This window comes from Amblyomma americanum, chromosome 4, assembly GCF_052857255.1.
Source record: "Amblyomma americanum isolate KBUSLIRL-KWMA chromosome 4, ASM5285725v1, whole genome shotgun sequence".
Classification (NCBI taxonomy): domain Eukaryota; kingdom Metazoa; phylum Arthropoda; class Arachnida; order Ixodida; family Ixodidae; genus Amblyomma; species Amblyomma americanum.
Window position 1 is genome coordinate 108,202,201 of NC_135500.1, and position 6,273 is coordinate 108,208,473.

Sequence of the window (6,273 nt, forward strand, 5' to 3'; positions counted from 1 at the left end):
TAAATACTTCCTTTAAAGACCCAAAAATGTGCAAAAAGTGGCCGTGGCCAGAGCAAAAGTGACGCCAAATTTGAAACTCCGGAAGTGCAGTACCACGCGACCGGAAGTGTGGGAGGAGCCAACTCGCGGCGCGAGATTTAAAAGGTTGGAGCGAAGCGTGGTGGGACCTAGACTAGTTGCACAAATTCTCTGGCGAATAGGGGCAATATAGGCAAACAGGAGCCAATAGAGGCGATGAGTGCCGAGGACGCGTCATTGCTTTCGCATTACTCCAATGCGGGTTACCACAGTGACCTCGAATTTTTCTTGGCATGGTATTGTCACGTAGTGGTGACAGCAGTCGAAGCAGCGATGAAGACGGACGAAAGGATCTTCTAAAAGAACTGTTTATTGGGCTGACTTGCACCCAAAATGGACTGAATCACTCGGCGGCGGCGAAGCGACAAGCGTGCTCGGCGGTCGTCGAACAGAATGCCCGCCGCTGTCGGCCGTGCTCAATTTAAAGCTGATAGCGAACATTCGAGATAAAGGGCGCAAAGTTACTAGAACATTCCGGAACAACGTAGAATCAGCTTTGCCTGGCTGCGATCAATCTAGTCGCGTCTTGCGTCGCAAACAAAGCGATAAGGTGGTGTCGCGGCAGATTTGAAAAACGAACAAACACTGCAAATATTGGCGGCATTACTCCCCTCTCAAAGAAGCATCGACCCGATGCATTAAAACAAATAATGCGACTAGTAAGGGAAAAAAACGGATCTTGCGAAAATAGAGCATGGAAATGCAGCGGCCTTTAGCGCGCATAATACGGCTTCAGACGGACTACATGGACAACTTCTGGTCGTACGCGGCGTCGCTGGGATGCAGTCATTGCGTCAGGGATGACTTCATAATCCAGTTCACCCAGCCGACGAAGAACCTTGTACGGGCCGAAATAGCGGCGCAAAAGCTTTTCACTCAATCCACGGCGGCGAATGGGCGTCCACACCCAGACTTGGTCTCCTGGCTTGTATTCCGCGTTGCGTCTTCGTAGGTTGTAGCGTCTGGCGTCGGACCGCTGCTGATCTTTGATCCGTAATCGGGCAAGCCTTCGAGCTTCTTCTGCGCGTTGAAGGTAGGCGGCAACGTCGACGTTCTCTTCTTCTGTAACGTTGGGCAGCATGGCGTCTAGCGTGGTCGTGGCCTCCCTGCCATGGACGAGCCTAAAAGGCGTCATCTGGGTGGTCTCCTGCACTGCGGTGTTGTAGGCGAAGACGACGTAAGGCAGGATGACATCCCAGGTTTTATGTTCGGCATCGACATACACAGCGAGCATATCGGCGATGGTTTTGTTCAGGCGCTCGGTCAGTCCGTTGGTCTGCGGATGGTATGCAGTTGTCCTCCGGTGGCAGGTTTGGCTGTAGCGCAGGATGGCTTGCGTGAGTTCCGCCGTAAATGCTGTTCCTCTGTCCGTGATGAGCACATCGGGGGCGCCGTGTCGAAGAAGAATGCACTCCACGAAAAATTTGGCCACTTCTGCTGCTGTTCCGTTCGGTAGGGCTTTCGCCTCGGCGTAGCGGGTCAGGTAGTCGGTCGCTATGATGATCCACTTATTTCCAGATGTTGACGTTGGAAAAGGGCCAAGCAAGTCCATGCCAATCTGCTGAAAGGGTCTTGAGGGAGGTTCAATGGGGTTCAGAAATCCTGCTGGTCGTGTGGGAGGAGTCTTTCGTCGCTGACAATCTCGGCATGTTTTCACATAGTGTGCGACATCGGCAGACAGTCGGGGCCAGTAATACTTGTCTTGAATGCGGCGGAGGGTGCGAGAAAACCCGAGATGTCCAGCTGTCGGCTCGTCGTGTGAAGCCTGTAGAACTTCTTCGCGGAGACAAGTAGGTACAACAAGGAGGTAGGCTGTTTTGTTCGCTGTAAAGTTCTTCTTCACAAGGACCTCATTCTGCACACAGAAAGAAGACAGTCCTCGCTTGAATGAAGCGGGGGGTGAAGAGACCTTGCCTTCCAGGTACTCGATGAGGCCTTTTAGGTTGGGGTCCGAGCGTTGCTGCTGAGCAAAAGAGCTTGCGCTGATGGGTCCCAGGAAGGCGTCCTCATCGTCGTCCAGCGGCGGTGCATCTACAGGGGCTCGTGATAGGCAATCGGCGTCAGTGTGCTTGCGTCCGGACTTGTAAACGACGGTGACGTCAAACTCCTGGAGACGCAGACTCCATCGAGCGAGTCGGCCAGAGGGATCCTTCAAATTGGCAAGCCAGCAGAGCGCGTGGTGGTCGCTGACCACCTTGAACGGCCGTCCGTAGAGGTAGGGGCGGAATTTCGACGTAGCCCAGATGATGGCAAGGCACTCCTTCTCAGTGGTCGAATAGTTAGCCTCGGCCTTGGAAAGGGAACGGCTAGCGTATGCGATGACCTTCTCCAGCCCGTCACTTTTTTGAACGAGAACGGCGCCTAGTCCCACGCTGCTTGCGTCGGTATGAACCTCAGTATCGGCGTTTTCATCAAAATGCGCAAGGATCGGTGGGGACTGTAAACGACGCTGAAGTTCCTTGAAGGCTTCTGCTTGCGGCGCTTCCCATTTAAACGGCACGTCTGCCTTCGTCAGTTGGGTCAGGGGCTCGGCGATGCGCGAAAAGTTTTTCACAAATCGTCGGTAATATGCGCATAGTCCGAGAAATCTGCGCACTGCTTTCTTATCGGCCGGTGGTTGAAACTGTTTAATAGCAGCTGTTTTCTGCGGGTCTGGGCGTACTCCTTCCTTGCTAACGATGTGGCCTAGAAACAGCAGCTCTTCGTAGGCAAAGTGGCATTTCTCTGCTTTCAAGGTTAGGCCAGACGACTTGATTGCGTCTAGTACTGTTCGAAGTCTTTTGAGGTGCTCTTCAAAGTTCGAGGCGAAGACAACGACGTCATCTAAATATACCAGACAAATCTGCCACTTCAGGCCTGCCAGCACTGTATCCATTACTCGCTGAAACGTCGCTGGTGCGGAACAGAGACCAAATGGCATCACCTTGAACTCAAACAGCCCATCCGGAGTTATGAATGCTGTCTTCTCGCGATCTCTTTCGTCGACCTCAATTTGCCAGTAGCCGCTCTTGAGGTCCATCGATGAGAAATATTTGGCGTTGCAGAGGCGGTCCAGTGTGTCGTCGATGCGGGGGAGGGGGTAGACGTCCTTCTTTGTTATGTTGTTCAAGCGGCGGTAATCCACGCAAAATCGAAGTGCGCCGTCTTTCTTTCTCACTAGAACAACCGGTGCCGCCCATGGGCTGTTTGAAGGCTGGATGACGTCGTCGCGAAGCATTTCTTCGACTTGGTCCCGGATGGCTTGTCGTTCTCGCGGAGACACACGGTAGGGGCTTTGACGGAGAGGTCGGACGTGTTGATCCGTTATAATGCGATGCTTGGCAATTGGCGTCTGTCGCACCTTCGGCGATGTCGAAAAGCACTCACTGTAGTTTTGAAGCAGATTGCGGATCTGGTCTTGTCTGTTCCGGTGCAGGGCTGGGTTGATGTCGAAAGTGGGCGAGTTCTCTTGGTCAGGCGGATCTTCTGCGGAGGGGTCGGAGAGGGCGAAGGAATCTCGTACGTCAGATATTTCGTCGTAGAAAGCAATCGTCGTTCCTCTGTTAATATGCCGGTATTCTTCGCTGAAGTTAGTCAGCAGTACTTCGGCCTGGCCATTGCGGAAATGTGCGATGCCTCTTGCGATGCTGATTCCTCGGTATAGTAGCAACTGCATGTTCCCCTCGATGATGGCTTCAGTGTTTATGGCTTTCGTGGCGCCTACGGTCACGATAACGCTTGAACGGGGTGGGACGCTCACTTCTTCCTTCAGGACACTTAGGGCAACGTGATTTTCCCGAGTTTTCATCGAAGCGATGGCTTCGTCCGTCGAAAGCGTGATCAGCTTGGATCGCAGGTCGATGATCGCCTGATGCTCATTAAAGAAATCCATACCCAAGATCACTTCGCGGGAGCATTGCGGTAGCACAACAAAGGTCGCAGGATAGGTATGTCCTTTGACAGTCACTCGCGCTGTGCATTGTCCTGATGGCGTAATGAGGTGGCCCCCAGCGGTGCGAATTTGTGGGCCGTCCCAAGCCGTTGTGACTTTTCTGAGCTGCGCAGCGAATGTTCCATTCATCACCGAGTAATCGGCTCCTGTGTCGACTAGAGCGGCAACTTTCCGGCCGTCGATAGTCACTTCTAGGTCGGAGGTCCTGGCTCTTGCATTGCATGTCGCTCTCGGCGTCGGGTCACGGCTTCGTCGCGTATGCGAGTCACGGGTTGGGCGTGTGGTCGAAGCTCCTCTGGGTGGCGGCGTCGATTTCAAGGTAGCTTGCGTCGTGATCGAGGTTCTCATTGTGTGCGGCGTCGGTGCAGCGAGTGTCGGTTCTTCATGCGGCGTCGCGGGTGCAGCGTCTTCATGGGGCGTGGTCGGTGGAGGATCTTCGGCGTTTAGCTCGTGAGCAACCTCACCTCCAGAGGTTGCTGCCTTTAGTTTCCCCTACGGGGGCTGGGCGACCTTCCTCGTACCGCGGCTGCGTAGCTGCGGCGTGGCGACGCAAAGCGCGAGGTTGACGGCGATGGTGAGCGCGAAAAGCGGTTCGGCGTGTATTCTTCTCGACGCAGGTACTCGTCGATTTCGTGCGGACTTTGTCCGAAGCGTGGTCGTGGGGCGTTAACGGCAAATCCTCGAAGACCGATACGTCGGTACGGGCAGTGACGAAGAATATGGCCGGCCTCACCGCAATGGAAGCACAACGGCCGGTTGTCGGAAGTCCTCCAGGCGTCGCATGTCCTGGGGCTTGAGAGTCGGTCATAGGCTGGGCGGGCGGGGCTGGGAGGCGGCGTTGTGGAACGATTGGCTCATCTCGGGGAGGACGTGGGGGTTGTCGCTGGGGCTGAGCAGTACTTACTGCAGCGGCGTAGGTCATGGCCTGGGGTTCTGTGGCTGAAGGGGTGCCAAGTGCCTGTTGCCCTTCTTCCCGTACCACATCCATCAGAGTCGCTTCTTGTGGCTGTGGGGAAGATGGCAGTAATCGGCGTAGCTCCTCTCGGACGATTTCGCGGATAACGTCCCGCAAGCTGTCGCTGGTGGTGGCCGGCGTGTCCGAACGGATTGCATAGGCAGAGGAAGGGCGGTTGTACTGCCGAGCTCGGACGTCGAGGGTCTTCTCAATCGTGCAGGCTTCCTGCATGAATTCCTCGACCGTTTTTGGCGGCTGACGGACGAGGCTGCCAAAGAGTTGTTCTTTTACGCCGCGCATTAAGAACTGAACTTTCTTTTCCTCGGTCATCCCGGGATCGGCGCGGCGAAATAGGCGCTTCATCTCCTCGACGTAGCTGCGGACGGGCTCATTCGGAAGCTGGATCCTGGACTCGAGGAGTCGTTCGGCTCTTTCTTTCCTCACGACACTGGTAAATACCTTCAATAGTTCTCTCTTGAATAGCTCCCATGTCGTAAGGGACGACTCGTAGTTTTCGTACCACGTGCGTGCGGAGCCATCCAATGAGAAAAAAACGTGTCCAATCTTGGCCGCATCATCCCACTTGTTGAATGACGCCACGCGCTCAAATTGATCCAACCATTCTTCAGGGTCTTCGCCTTGGGATCCATTGAAAGTTGGCGGCACCCGCGGCTGCTGCAGTATGATCGGTGTCGACATCTTCGGCGAGATTGCGGTGCTCGTAGCCGCGTCTTTTCGCTGTCTTGTGCGGTCCGGCAGTTTCCCGAACTCAGGCTCCTCTCCCTGGAGACGTCGGCTGGCTCGCTGAGCTGCTGGCTCGTCCTCGGGTGCGAAGCGCTCAGGGCTGGCTTCACGACTTGAAGGGGGCGTCCGGAACATGGAAGGCTACCCCGCACCTCCACCAGATGTCACGTAGTGGTGACGGCAGTCGAAGCAGCGATGAAGACGGACGAAAGGATCTTCTAAAAGAACTGTTTATTGGGCTGACTTGCACCCAAAATGGACTGAATCACTCGGCGGCGGCGAAGCGACAAGCGTGCTCGGCGGTCGTCGAACAGAATGCCCGCCGCTGTCGGCCGTGCTCAATTTAAAGCTGATAGCGAACATTCGAGATAAAGGGCGCAAAGTTACTAGAACATTCCGGAACAACGTAGAATCAGCTTTGCCTGGCTGCGATCAATCTAGTCGCGTCTTGCGTCGCAAACAAAGCGACAGGAGTGATGTTGAGGGGGGGGGGGGGGGGGGGAGCAAAAAGCCTTAAAAAAGGCTTGACAAGGCCCGCACCCCGCGCAGATGACAGCGAAGCCGT